At 37.7% G+C, this 14,533-nt stretch overlaps 1 protein-coding gene across 2 annotated transcripts in view; it reads left to right on the forward strand.

Moving 5' to 3' along the window:
* MED13L (mediator complex subunit 13L) overlaps positions 1-14,533 on the forward strand; it is a 290,942-nt gene that overhangs the window by 20,983 nt on the left and 255,426 nt on the right. The window lies entirely within an intron of this gene.

Genomic DNA, 14,533 nt, shown 5'->3' on the forward strand with positions numbered 1-14,533 from the left:
TATTTTATTTATTTATTTATTTATTTATTTATTTATGGCTGTGTTGGGTCTTCGTTGCTGTGCACGGGCTTTCTCTAGTTGCGGCAAGCGGGGGCTACTCTTCGTTGCAGTGGGCTTCTCATTGCAGTGGCTTCTCCTTGTGGAGTATGGGCTCTAGGCGTGCAGGTTTCAGTAGTTGTGGCCCACAGGCTCTAGAGCGCAGGCTCAGTAGTTGGGGTGCATGGGTTTAGTTGCTCGCAGCATATGGTATCTTCCTGGTCCAGGGCTCGAACCCATGTCGCCTGCATTGGCAGGCGGATTCTTAACCACTGCGCCACCACGGAAGCCCTAGGTGTTGAATTTTGTTAAATGTTTTCTCTGTTGATATGATCACAGGTTTTGTTTTGTTAATATGGGGAATTTTATTGATGGGCTTTTGAACTAAGCTTGATTCAAATTACATTGATGGGCTTTCAGACTAATGCAACTGAGCTTGAATTCCCAAGATAAACTCTATGTGAAGGGTATGTTATTTTTATATATTGTTGGATTTGATTTGCTAGTATTTTGTTACTGATTTTTAAATCTGTGTTCATGAAGGATATTGCCATGTAGATTTCTTTTCTTGTAATGTTTTTGGTTTTAGTAATGTTGGTCTCTTAAAAATGATTTGGGAAGTAGTCCCTCTGTTTTTTGAAAGTTTGTGTAGAACTGGTGGTATTTCTTAGATGTTTGATAGAATTTACTAGTGAAGCCATCTTGCCTTGGAGAATTCTTTGAGGGAAGATTTTAATTTATGAATTCCATTTCTTTAATAGATACAGGGCTGTTCAGATCTTTGTGTGTGTGTTACTTTGGTAATTGTTGCAAAGGACTAGTCCATTTAATCTAAATAGTTTTAATTATTGACATAGCATTGTTTATAGTAACTTCATTATCTTTACAGTGTCATTATGATGTGAAGTAATTTCTCATCTTTTATTCCTGATGTTGGTAATTTGTCTTTTTTTCCCTCTCTTGATTAACCTAGTGAGAAGTTTGTCAATTTTATTGATCTTTTAAAATAACCAGCTTTTCATTTTATTGGTTTTCTCTATTGTTAGTCTGTTTTATATTTCATTTATTTCTTTTCTTCATCATTTCTATCAGTTTACATTTGGCTTTATTTACACCTTTTCTAGCTTCCAAAGGAAGAAGCTTAGAGCAATTTTATATCTTTCTTCCTTTCTAATGTAAATATTTAAAGCTACAGATCTCTCTTTGAGCACTGTTTGACTTGTATCCCTCGTATTTTGATATATATTTTTTTCATATTCAGTTCAAAATATTTTCTAGTTTCCCTTGTGATTTTTTGGGGGGTGGTTCTATGCATTATTTATAAGTATTATTTATTTACAGATTTTGTGGGGGAGGGGAGCATTAGAGTTATTTTGTTAATTTCTAACTTTTCTATTCAGAAGTTTCAACTTTTAAAAATATATTGATAGGGGACTTCCCTGGAATCCACCTGCCAATGCAGGGGACACGGGTTCAATCCCTGATCCGGGAAGATCCCACATGCCGTGGAGAAACTAAGCCCTTGCGCCACAACTACTGAGCCTGTGTGCCACAACTGCTGAAGCCTGCATGCTCTAGGGCCCGAGTGCTGCAGCTACCGAGCCTTAGTGCTGCAACTGCTGAAGCCTGTGCACCTAGAGCCCGTGCTCTGCAACAAGAGAAGCCACCACAATGAGAAGCCCGCACACCGCAATGAACAGTAGCCCCCACTCACCACAACTAGAGAAAGCCCGCACGCAGCAGCAAAGACCCAACACAGACAAAAATAAAATGAAAAAAATTAAAAATATTTTGATATTTATTTTATGGCCCAGCATATGAGTTCTCTTGGTGAATGTTACATGTTCATTTGAAAAAAAAAAGTGTAATTTTTTGTTGAGTTATAATGTTTTATAAATGTCAGTTTGGTTATGTTGGTTGATAGTGTTCACATTTTTCTGTATTTTTATTGATTTTCTGTCTACTTGTTTTATCAGTTGTTGAGAGGAAACCTATTGAAATCTCCAATTATAATTCTGGAGTTGTCAGTTTCTCCTTTTAGATATATCTGTTTGTACTTCATATACTTTGAAGCTTTGTTATTAGGTACCTACGCATTTGGGATTTATGTCTTCTTGAAGATTTGACATTTTTATCATTATAAAATTTCTCTCTCTATTCCTAGTAATAGTATTCTTGGAGTCAAGAGGTATTGGTATATATCCAGTCACTGCAGCTCTCTTATAAGTTATGTTTGCACGATGTAGCTTTTCCTACCATTTCACTCTTAATCTTACTTGTCTTTAAGTGCATTTCTTGTGAGCAGTATGTGGTTGGGCCTTTAAAAATTTTATCCATTCTGAGAATTGATATCTTTTAATTATAGTACTTAGACTATATTTAATATAATTATATTGATATGAATGAGTTTAAGTCTACTACCTTGGCTTTTTTTTTTCCTGCCTGTCCCATCCATTTTTTGCACCCCCCATTTTATTTTTGTCTTTTTCTACTTACTTTGGATTATTTTGAGGTTTTTGTTTTTGTTTTTTTGTGTTTTTTTTTTTAATGAGTCCATTTTGTCTTCAGTATTGGTTTGTTAGATATACCTCTTTGTTTTACTTTTTAAGGACTGGTCAAGAGTTTATAATATGCATCTTTAACTTATTTCAGTTTGCCTTTAAGTAATAAATTTTTTCATTTATAATGTTAAAACCTTAGAACAGGGCTTCCCTGGTGGCTCAGTGGTTGAGAGTCCACCTGCCAGTGCAGGGGACATGGGTTCGTGCCCCGTTCCGGGAAGATCCCACATGCCACAGAGCGGCTGGGTCTGTGAGCCATGGCCGCTGAGCCTGCGTGTCCGGAGCCTGTGCTCCGCAACGGGAGAGGCCACAACAGTGAGAAGCCTGCGTACCGCAAAAAAAAAAAAGCAAAAAAACAAAAAAAACCTTAGAACAGTATACAATCCATTTTCTCTTTCTGGTCTTTGTTCTGTTGTTGTCATAAATTTTTCTCCTATATCTAGTATACAGTCCATGATCCATTATTTTTACTGTAAACAGTTAATAGCTTTTAAGGAAAATTTTAAATTAGAAAACATGTTTTGTATTTACTTATATATTAACTTTCTGGTGCTTGTTATTCTTTTGTGTAGATCCAGGTTTCCATCTATTTTCCTTGTACTGGAAGAACTTTTTAAAATAGCATTTATTCTAGTTACATTTATTAAAGTGAAGTTCCATTGGCTTCTGCTGAGCTAAGAAAATCTGTATTTTACCTTCATTTTTGAAAGATATTTGCTTGATTTAGAGTTCTAGATTTGGAGTTTTTTTTTTTCTTTCAGCTTGTTCCATTGTTTTCTGCTTGCATATTTTCTGATGAGCAGTCTGTTGTAAATATTGTGTTTGCTTCTGCTTATGTAATGAGTCTTTTTTTCCCCTCTCAACAGCTTTTAAGATTTTCCTCTTTATCACTGGTTTTCAGAAATTTAATTGTATATTTTGATTTTTTTTCTTTTTTCTTTTGGTTTATATTGTTTTGGGTTCACTGAACTCCTTGGTTCTGAGATTTATTGTTCTCATGAAACTTTGAGACAGTTTGGCCATTATTAAATAATATTGTTTTTGGTTTTGTCTTTGTTTTTTTTCTGGTCCTCCCTTTCCCCCTTTGTGTGCCAGGACCCTAATTACATGTATGGTAGGCTACTTGATATTATTCTGACTGCTTCAGCTTTACTCATTATTCTTTGAGTTTAAAAAAAAATCTCTATTCTTTTTTTTTTTTTAAATCTCTATTCTTAAGCTTGGATAATTATATTGTATATTTTCAAGTCCCCTGATCTTTGTTTTGGCAGTGCCTAATCTGTTAAATCCATTCAGTGAATTTTTCATTTCATATTTTGAATATTTGAGGACTAGAAATTTTTTGGTCTCTTTTTTTTAATATCTTTAATTTCTCTCTTTAAGCTTGTATTTTTCTGTAAATCCTTGACCATACTTATAATAGCTGTTTTTTTTTTTTTTTTCCGGTACGCGGGCCTCTCACTGCTGTGGCCTCTCCCGTCGTGGAGCACAGGCTCCGGACGCGCAGGCTCAGCGGCCATTGCTCAAGGGCCCAGCCGCTCTGCGGTATGTGGGGTCTTCCTGGACCGGGGCACGAACCCGTGTCCCCTGCATCGGCAGGCGGACTCTCAACCACTGCGCCACCAGGGAAGCCCAATAGCTGTTTTTAAACTGATTTTTAATTCCATCATCACACTCATTTCCGGGTTTGTTTCTCTTCAGTGATTTTTCTCCTGGTCATGTGTCTCCTTTTGCTGTTTCTTTGAATGTCTAGTATTCTTTTATTGGATACTAGACATTGTGAGTATTATGTCATTGAAAGTCTGGATTTTGTTTTTTTTTTTTAAAGAGTTGAATTTTGTTTTGGCTGGCAGTTAAGTTACTAATAGGTAAGATGATGATCATACTACTAGATAAGATGATGGTGGTGGTGGTGGTGGTGGTGGTTGAGGCCTGATTATTAGGATGGGTTAAAGCAGTCTTTATGTTAAGCCTAGGTTTCTCACTTATGAGGCTTGACTTTTCTGTGGTCTCTATCTTATGCCCAAGGTGTTTAACAATGTTGTGGGTTTTTTGTTTGTTTTTGTTTTTAAACTGGCTGTTCAGAACTAGATTATTTCCCAGCTTCCGCTCCCCTCCCTGTCTCCCCCCGCCACCCCCCTTCCCCCACCCCAGCTTTGTGTGAGCTGTTGGAATGATGATAGCTCTCTAGTAGTTCTTTGCCTGGCCCCATTGAATTTTGTTGTTTGAATGTGCAACTTGGTATTTAGGGACAGTCTCAAAAGAACCCCTATCAGGTCCCTGGAGCTCTTTTTTTGCATAACTTTCTCCTTTCTGGTGATCTGCTTTCACATATTCTAGCTGCCTTAGGCTTTATAGAACCTACTTCATTTGTTTTCTTTCTCTCAGATATTCTTCCTCTGTGTTGTTTGCTGTCCAATGTCTGAAAACAGTAGTTTCATATTTTTTTGTCTGGTTTTCTAATTGTTTATGGTGGGAGGATAATTCTGGTGCTTCTTATTTATATTTTAAATGTCATATTTGCCTATGTATATTATCCTAGCTTAGGGATGAGCAGACTTTTTCTTAGAGAACCAGAGAGTTAAGTACTTAAGGCTCAACACTGTGGTTGTAGTGGGGAAGCTGCCACAGGCAATATGTGGTGTAGTTGTGTACTAATAAAACTTAATTTACAAAAACAAGTTGCCTGCCTGTGGGCCCTAGTTTGCTAACCCCTGAGCTAGTTGACTGAGATACAAATGATATTAGAGTTATGAAATCTTATGCTTGAAAGGAAGGAATCTTTGAGATTCATATTTCAGGTTTGAAAGGAACCTTATAAATCATATTGTTTAAGCAGCTCTTTGGTGTTTGAAGCCACATCTACTATTGACCAACTTCTCCCTAACCCCCCATATCTATGATTCTCAGGGATGTCAGTCAGGGGTTTTTTCTTGAGTGAGCTCTCACTGTTGTTGTTGTTTTAGTTTTTTCCATTTGATTCTCTGCTACCACTTGGGTTAGTTCTGAGCAAATTGAATCCATCTTTCATTTATCTGTCTTCTGTGTAACTGAAGACTTTTCAAATTTCTTCAGAATCTTAACTTCATATTAAATTCATTCAACTATGGCTTTATTATTTTATTTTATTTTTGCTGTTATGTTTATTTGCTTGAAAGGATTGAACATGAGGCCATATAGCCTGTAGTCATTTGACATGTTTAGATTTCCTCACTAACCCAGTCCTTCATTTGTTAATTTGTTCCACCGTATGTAGATTCCTCTCAAACTCTGGAGCTAGGAGTTAAAAGCAACATTGACTAGTGACTCTTATGATCTGTTATGTAGGATCTAGATACTACACTTCTATCAAAGTAGCTTATTAAGATGGCAGTAACTTTTTTTTTTTTTTTTCTTTTTGCGGTATGCGGGCCTCTCACTGCTGTGGCCCCTCCCGTTGTGGAGCACAGGCTCCGGATGCGCAGGCCCAGCGGCCATGGCTCACGGGCCCAGCCGCTCCGCGGCATATGGGATCCTCCCAGACCAGGGCACGAACCCGTATCCCCTGCATCGGCAGGCGGACTCTCAACCACTGCGCCACCAGGGAGGCCCGGCAGGAACTTTTAAAATAGTTACTTGACCTTGTTTAATTGTGTTAAAGTCATTGTCAATAAAACCTTGGCCCTTTTCACTCATGCTTATGCTAAATTCCATTTTTTATCCTTATATTTTTGAATTAATATTGGTAAACTGAGGGCTGGAAAGAAAATTATAGTTGAGGAAAAAAGTTATTATGAATCAGCAAAAGTATGTATGTGTTAGAAAGCGTCTTTAATCTACAACTTTATTGTATGGAAAGTTATCACATTGCATTTCTCACAACATGAAAATACCATGTTAGATGAGAGTCAGATGAGAGGCCCAATGCCCTGCTGTCCTCATCCCCTCTGCGGAGGGGATCCCTGGTAAGCCACTTAGCTCGAAGTAGGAAGAGTTTGAGCAGAGCTAGGTGGGGGGAGCGGTGGGGGGGAGGGGAGCATGCAGCTGGAAGTGTGTCTCTGCCCAGCTAGAGTTTTAATAGTCTAAAAATGGAGAGAAGAAAGAGACAACTCATTTTAACACCTGGTAAATAACTCTTTGGCTTTTGCAGCACAATTTATGGGATGCTAAGTTGTTCTTAAGGTTAGGAATTTGTCTAGAATCAGTCTATAAAAATGTGTAAGTGAGTTCTCATAATAGTAACTTTTTGTATATATTAAATATATTTTGTTACCACATTTTGATTAGTTAAAAATTTTTTTAAAGCAGAGTGGTACTCCGACATAGTTAAAGAATCAAATAGTTCTACAAGGTTTTTTTTTTTTTTTTTTTCCCAGCTGTGCCAGGCAGCTTGTGGGATCTTAGTTCCCCCACCAGGGATTGAACCCAGGCCACGGCAGTGACAGCACCAAGTCCTAACCACTGGAGCACAGGGAATTCCTAGGTTTAGTGAATAGTGTTCCCCTACTCCTGGCCCCGGTTTTACCTTCTCCAGAGACACACACGTTCACCTACTTTTGTTGATTATCTTGATTCTTAAATGTTACTAAATACTAAGTTTATAGTTATTTTAGGTTTTAAAAATGTGGATCTTTCACTATTGAAGATGAGGATTTAGCTTATTCTCTCTCCCTCTTACTAAGCAAACATGCCTTTTTCCATCCTTCCATTTTACCAAAATAGTTGTATAGTAATTTTGGTTAGCTTAATATTCAGTGTTAACATTCACTTGATTATGTTAATGTATGGCAAAGTCATGCAGTAAACTCTGATTACTTTTCCTTCTCTGTGTAACTCGAAGATGGTAATTATCTGGGTTTTGTTTGTTTGTTTGTTTTTGGACTGTTTACTATGTATTTTAAACTAATTCATCCCCAAACTTTTTGCCTATTATTTGAATCTTCTTTTAAGTCTTTCAAATATCAGGTGTTCTTTCAGTTTCAAATTCTTTAACAAAAGTCTTTCGTGGAGCCGTCTGACCTGTCATAATCTGGATTGGTTGCCCTCTACACTGGTGCACAGTTCACAACCTGGAATCATCTGATTATTGACTGTGATCTTAGGGATTTGTTTTGCTCCCTCGGTGTTGGATCTATTTCCTAAACCTCATGGCTTCTTACTTGGTTTATTCCCTCCTTTTGGTGGGGTATACCTACAGTAGCTTCCTGGGAAAGGGTGCCTTTTTTTTTTTTTTAAACACCTTGCATTTTTTTTTTTTTTTGCGGTACATGGGCCTCTCACCGTCGTGGCCCCTCCCGTTGCGGAGCACAGGCTCTGGACGCGCAGGCTCAGCGGCCATGGCTCACGGGCCCAGCTGCTGCGCGGCATGTGGGATCTTCCCGGACCGGGGCACGAACCCGTGTCCCCTGCATTGACAGGCGGACTCTCAATCACTGCGCCACCAGGGAAGGCCCCACCTTGCATATTTTGAAATGTATTTATTCTGCTTTTACACTTGATAGATAATTTAGATTGCCATAGATATCTAGTTTGGAGTACTTTTTCTTTAGAATTTTGGAACTATTGCACCATTGCCTTCTTGCTTCTAGTATTACTGTTGAGAAGTCAGAAATCCTTCTGATTCCTGATTCTCTGTATGTGTCCCCTTTTTATTACATGGAAACTTTGAGGCCCTTCTCTTTGTCTGCAATGTGTTGAAAGTTTACAGTAATTTCTGTGAGTCTCTTTTAATCTGTTGTTCTGGATACTCAGTGAGCCCTTTCAATCTAGAAATTCTCATTCTTCTCTCATCACCCCCCCCCCCGGAATTTTTATGAATTATTTTATTGGTCATTTCCTCTTTTTCATTTTCTGTGTTTTTTCTTTCTGAAAGCTCTTGTATTTAGTTTTGAACTTCCTGGGCTGCTCCTATAGTTTTATCTCCCCCCACCCTCCTATTTTTTATGTTTGTTTATTTGCTTTACTTTATGGGGGAAACTTTATCTTCCAGACTTTCTGTGGAGTTTTATCATTTCTGGCATCATTGTTTTAAAATTTCCAAGAGCCATCTTTTAGGTCTCTGTGCTTCTTTTCTGAAATAGCATCCTGTTCTTTTTTAATGGTTGCACTATTTTATCTCTTTGAGAATATTAATGATAGATTTTTTTTAAAAGTTTTCGTCTCCCGATGTAGTCTGTTAACTCCAAGTCACTTTTCTGTATTTTTTTTTTTTTTTTTTGTGGTACGCGGGCCTCTCACTGCTGTGGCCTCTCCTGTTGCGGAGCACAGGCTCCGGACGCGCAGGCTCAGTGGCCATGGCTCACGGGCCCAGCTGCTCCGCGGCATGTGGGATCTTCCTGGACTGGGGCACGAACCCGTGTCCCCTGCATCAGCAGGCGGACTCTCAACCACTGCGCCACCAGGGAAGCCCAACTTTTCTGTATTTTTGTCTCTATAATTCCTCAGTGGTTTTCCTCAACTTTTTAGTAATTCCTGGTTATCTGTTTATGTTTAGGAAAGATGGACTAAAAAACTGCTTCGAAGTAGCATGGGAGTGACATTTGTTTACTGTGCAGTTCACTGATTGGGGTGGACTCTTTAGTTGGGAAACCTTTGATGTCATTATCTTGAGGTCTTTTCTGTTGAGCTGTCAGTTTTCCCAGAGAAGACTTTTCCAGACTCCTTTCTGGGGGATGAAAGACTGGCTGCCAGCTTTCTAGGTGCTTAGAGGGAGAGGGTTGGAGAGGGTAATTTTTGACCTTCATTCCGTACGTGGTCACCTGATGTACTGTTTTCTGGTTTCCTGCCTTCATCTGTGCCTGTGTCCATGAGTTCAGATACCCTGTGTTTTACTGGCCCCAGAGAATACCCTTCCAGTGATTTGCTACTGTAAAGACAGGCAGTGGGGAGGGTACCTGGGTTCTGAGTGTCTTCTAAGCAGGCTTTCAACTAGTTTTTCTTATTTGCTCTTTTCTCTGCCTTTCTACTTCCACAAGATACCTCCATATCTGTGGGTTCTGCATTTGTGGATTCAATCAACTGCGGACCAAAAATATTCAGAAAAAAATTCCAGAAAGTTCCAAAAAGCAAAACTTAAATTTGCTTCGCACCTGCAACTATTTACATAGCATTTACATTGTTTTAGGTATCATAAGTAACCCAAAGATTACTTAAAGGATATGCATAGGTTATATGCAAATACTATACCATTTATATAAGGGACTTGAGCATCCACAGATTTTGGTATTTGTGGGGCATTCTGGAACCAATCCTCCGTGGATACTGAGGGACGACTGTACCTGTATTTATGATTCTGTGTATATTGGGTTGTAGCTCCGCTTTCTCCACAGCTTTCTTTGGTATTATAAGTCTCTTGACCTCTTGAGCATCTGCTTCTTACCTTTCAAACCCTGGATGCGCTCATCTCTACTACCTACCATTGTGATTTTATGGTTTAAGGGAAAAAAACAAAACAAACTTCTTTACTGGGTTTTTTTGAGGGATTTAAGAGAGAGCAAAAGCAGATGTGTGTGTTTACTCTGCCGTCTTTACCTGGAGCTGATTAGTTATGTTTTAACAGACGTTTTCTATGATCCTGACTGTTTTCCTTCCTATGACTCCAGTTGAGAGGTGACTTAATATGTTTGTTAGCTGTATTTCCTTGGTCTACTAGCGTAGTAACCCTATCACAGGAGGAAATGAGGTGAGGCAGACTTGGAATTTCCTAGTATACTCATGTTAGTCTCAAGTGATCACAGCTGCCTTTTCGACATACCATCCTAGAATCTTGCCAAGGATTGATATTAAGTTAATTGTTCTGTAGGTGGAGAAATCTTTCTTTCGACCATTCTTGAAAATTTATAATATCTTCTGGTCGCCCTCCTATTCCCGCTGATCATTGTAAGGCATCTAATAAGGGTCAGTCTCATTTAGAGGTTGCCTTTGTGAGTGGGATGTAATTAGCCTGGGTCAGGAGACTTGAACTCATTTATAGTATCTAGGTCAACCATATCACCTTACAGGCCAGGAAGCCAAGGTGCCCAGAGATGGAGATTTCCTGATATTGTTTAGGTAAATAGTTGAAAAGCTAGGACTTGAACCTAGATCTCCTGACCTGCAACCAGTGTTCTTTCCATGCTACTACACCCTGGGTTCATTCTTACCAAGTTATGTTAGTTTTATTCTATTCCATGACCTCTGAATACAGGTTTAACTTTGGAGAGCCACACTGCAAGTATATGTTGGTCATGAGGGATCTGATTACGATGGGTAGTGCAAATAAATGACCTCCATTGGGAAAATTTATCAGCTCATTTCCTATGTATAGTACCTAAAGAATAGGATATTAAGAATCAATATAAATTTTCTTTAAATACATTCATGTCATAAGAAAGTGCATTTATCCTGATTCTGTTGTAATCTTTTTAATTAGAACCATTCTGTATTGAACTTCTGTTTAGGTCAGGGTAGTCTCTGCCGGTTAAGTTCAGCTCCCGGAGGATGCTGACTACCTGTACAGCTGATACCAGCCACTGCTGAGAAAATTTTCCTCCAGTCTCTCTTGCTATTAGAATAGTTATTTTCTTGGTTTGTTATACATATCCTCTAAAAATTAGCTTGTGTGGGTATGGTCTTATAGTGGTAACATGTAAAGAAGGCATGTAATTATCTGAGTGAAATAAAACAGGTCTCTCCTATTTATGGGATGGTGTAGTGGGCAGTCTTATACTAGTTTTCTTTTTTCTTTTTTTTTTTTTTTGCGGTATGTGGGCCTCTCACTGTTGTGGCTTCTCCCATTGCGGAGCACAGGCTCTGGACGCGCAGGCTCAGCAGCCATGGCTCACGGGGCCAGCCGCTCCGCGACGTGGGATCCTCCCGGACCGGGGCATGAACCCGTGTCCCCTGCATCGGCAGGCGGACTCTCAACCACTGCGCCACCAGGGAAGCCCTTATACTAGTTTTCTTAATAACTCAGGAAGAGTAAAGAAAGATTCAGGAACTTTCTTAAATTAGAAAGTTTGGCCATGAGCTCTTGTCATTGCTAAATTAAGTTGATGACTGTTTCTTTGTACTATTTTATAATCCTCTAGGGCTAATTTTTACCATTAGTCCTGTGAAACAGCATGGCAGAGCGGAAGGAGTTTATGCTTTAAATTCAGTTATGCTTTAAATCCAGTTATGTTTGGGATCTGCCAGTTGCTACCTGTGTGGTTATTGGAGAACTATTTGAGCTTTGTGTTTCTGATAATTATTTTAACTGTTTGAGAAGATTAGAAATTATATATGAAGACACTAGTATGGTGCCTCATATTAGAAATTCTATGTGAAGACCCTAGTATGCTGCCTGGTATTAAGTAGGTGATGAATAAATGATGATGGTTGTGGTTATTGTTCTACCTATGCGCAGTACTGATTTTTTTCCTTGCATATTTTTTTTCCGATTCTATATTTTAAAAACCATGTAATCTTAAACTTAAATATAAATATGGATTGTTCATCTTTGACAGTGAGAAATAATTGCATTTTTGGGATAATTTGCACCTAGAAATATTTTAAAGTGTTGCTTCAAGAATTTTGAGTTTTGGAAATACGCATTTGTCAGAAATTGGGCCAACAGGACTTTGTGTGGAATTGATTTTTAATTATAAACATGGTCATGGTATGTGAAGATATATTTTAATAGTGTAATTGAATATGCATCCATGATAGGATTTTTTTTTCTTGGACAAGGTGTTTCAGTCATTTTTCCTCTTAATCAAATATTAACTCAAAATTTAAAGCTAAGTCTTTGAACATTCATTTTCTACCTAGGTATCTGTTAGGCTTGAATGGTGTTTCATTGTTACATTTTCCAGTGAAGACTGGTATAGTGATATTTAATTTTAGTTTTAAGGTAAAGGAATAAATTGTTTTTAAATGATTGGACATTTTTAGTACTTCTGGCTGAATTAGTTATGAAGAGATTAAGTTTGTAGCCTTGATGTTATGTCATTTGCATTTGTATTACATCACTTGCTAGAACAACTCCATAAAGATATAGAGCAGGTGGCAGCGGCTTTCTTTTACCACTGAGACCATAGAAGCACTGATAGGAAGTTAGTGCAAGTGCTGGGATTAGGAAACCATTCTCCTGAATCAAAGCCAAGTATTTTGTCTGCTGAACCGTGCTGGGTGTTACAGGTGAAAGTATTCTTGTGCTTAAGTTGCTGTTCGTAGATTTTCTTGGGGACTGACTCACCTGGTATTTAAATCTCTGATGTATCTTAATTTTCTAACCTTTTAAATATGGTTAATGTAAGCATTAGTGATTCATATTTATTGGTATATTTTCCTCCTCTTCTCTTCCTCCCCTCCACGTCCTCAGCATCCTTAGGCACAGAACACTAGCTTAGGTGATATAAGAAAAGTTAGTCTTCTAGTTGACTTTTCTGATTTCAACTGCCCCCACTTAGTGTTATTTAGTTTCCTTCTTTGATATTTATTTAAAAATTGATCTTAGGCTTTCTGATTAAAACATAAATAGACATACACACACACTGCTTTTATTTGAGGAAATGAACTTCTGTGATAGAAAAACCGAAACGATGTGAACAGACAACTAAAGGGAAGTAGTACTACTACACTAGTACTACTAGGAATGAACCGGTATCATTTATATGTTTTGCCATGTGCCGGGCACTGTCCTAAGTGCTTTCGGTATGTACTAACTCATTTAATCAACTCTGAATGCCAGTATTCTCATTTCACTGATAAGGTAACTGAGAGACAAAGATTAAATAATTTGCTAGGTACTTGCTGCTTTCAGCTAGTAAGTACACAGCTGGGAGTCAAACCCAAGAAGAGTGGCCCCAGGTTATACTTCTGATCAAATACATGATAATAATTTCCTCTTAGTAGAATGAAGACTACCATTTGGTACAAGGGCATATCATTTTAGTAAATTGACAGGTATTTTAAAAGATATGTAGTTTGGCAGGAGGTTATTTGTATGGGTGAGACTACTAGAAAGCAGTATGGTAGCATTCTTTCATGAGTCCTAAAATATTTGTATTCTTTGGTAATTCTACAGCAAGTAATCTCTCCTAAGGAAAGTAATCAGGAAAATGATGTTCAAGGATGTTCCCCAATTATAATAATTATAATAGTGAAAAAGGAAGATTGTCCAGTTGTTATGGAATAAATTGTTTTCTCCAAACAGTGAATAGTATGAAAACATTAAGAATTGTTTTTGAGGAATAATTAGTAATATATAGAAATATTTATAGTATGAGGAAAAGGATATAAAACCATGCAGTATGATTCTAACTTCAGAATGTTTAAGTACAGAAAAACAGGAAGAACCTAAAGTACGATGCTAATAATTATTTCTGATGTGATTATGCAGAATACTTATTTCTTGTGTGATTAGTTTATTCTTTGTTTGAACTTTTTCATTGGCCAGGTAGTTCTTTTATAGCTGGAGGAAACCAAGTGGTACAAAAGGAAAGCCTAAATGATGCCAATACAAGTTCTTATGAAGAATATTCATTAAAGATTAGATTTCCATATCTCATAATGTGAAAGGAAAAGTTAGTGACTTTCAGACAGTTTTAATTTGGATATTATTATTTTTGGAGTCATTTTTTAAGTGAAGCTTTTTTGGGGGATTGAAGAAAACTGATATTTTTTTCTTAGAGATGTTCATTATAGTGATTGTTTTAGCACTTTAAATTTGTTTCAGTTACGGTAGTAGAAGATGCAGTTATTTTTCTCCCCTGTGGTACTTGTTTTTTGAAAAACAACTTTTGACAAAAATTACTAACTTGATTGTGGTGGGAGGGTGAGGAGGGGGGACTATGAGTGAGTAAGGATTAAATGCAAGGGACACATGGACTGTTTGGTACAGAATTATATTATGGAATCAGTTTTACTATCAGTTTTGAATATATAGTTGTAGTTTATAGTTATTTAAGTAAGGAATTTAACTTTTGTTTGTGTTG

Source organism: Mesoplodon mirus, assembly GCF_964341445.2.
Source record: "Mesoplodon mirus genome assembly, chromosome: 13".
Lineage (NCBI taxonomy): Eukaryota > Metazoa > Chordata > Mammalia > Artiodactyla > Ziphiidae > Mesoplodon > Mesoplodon mirus.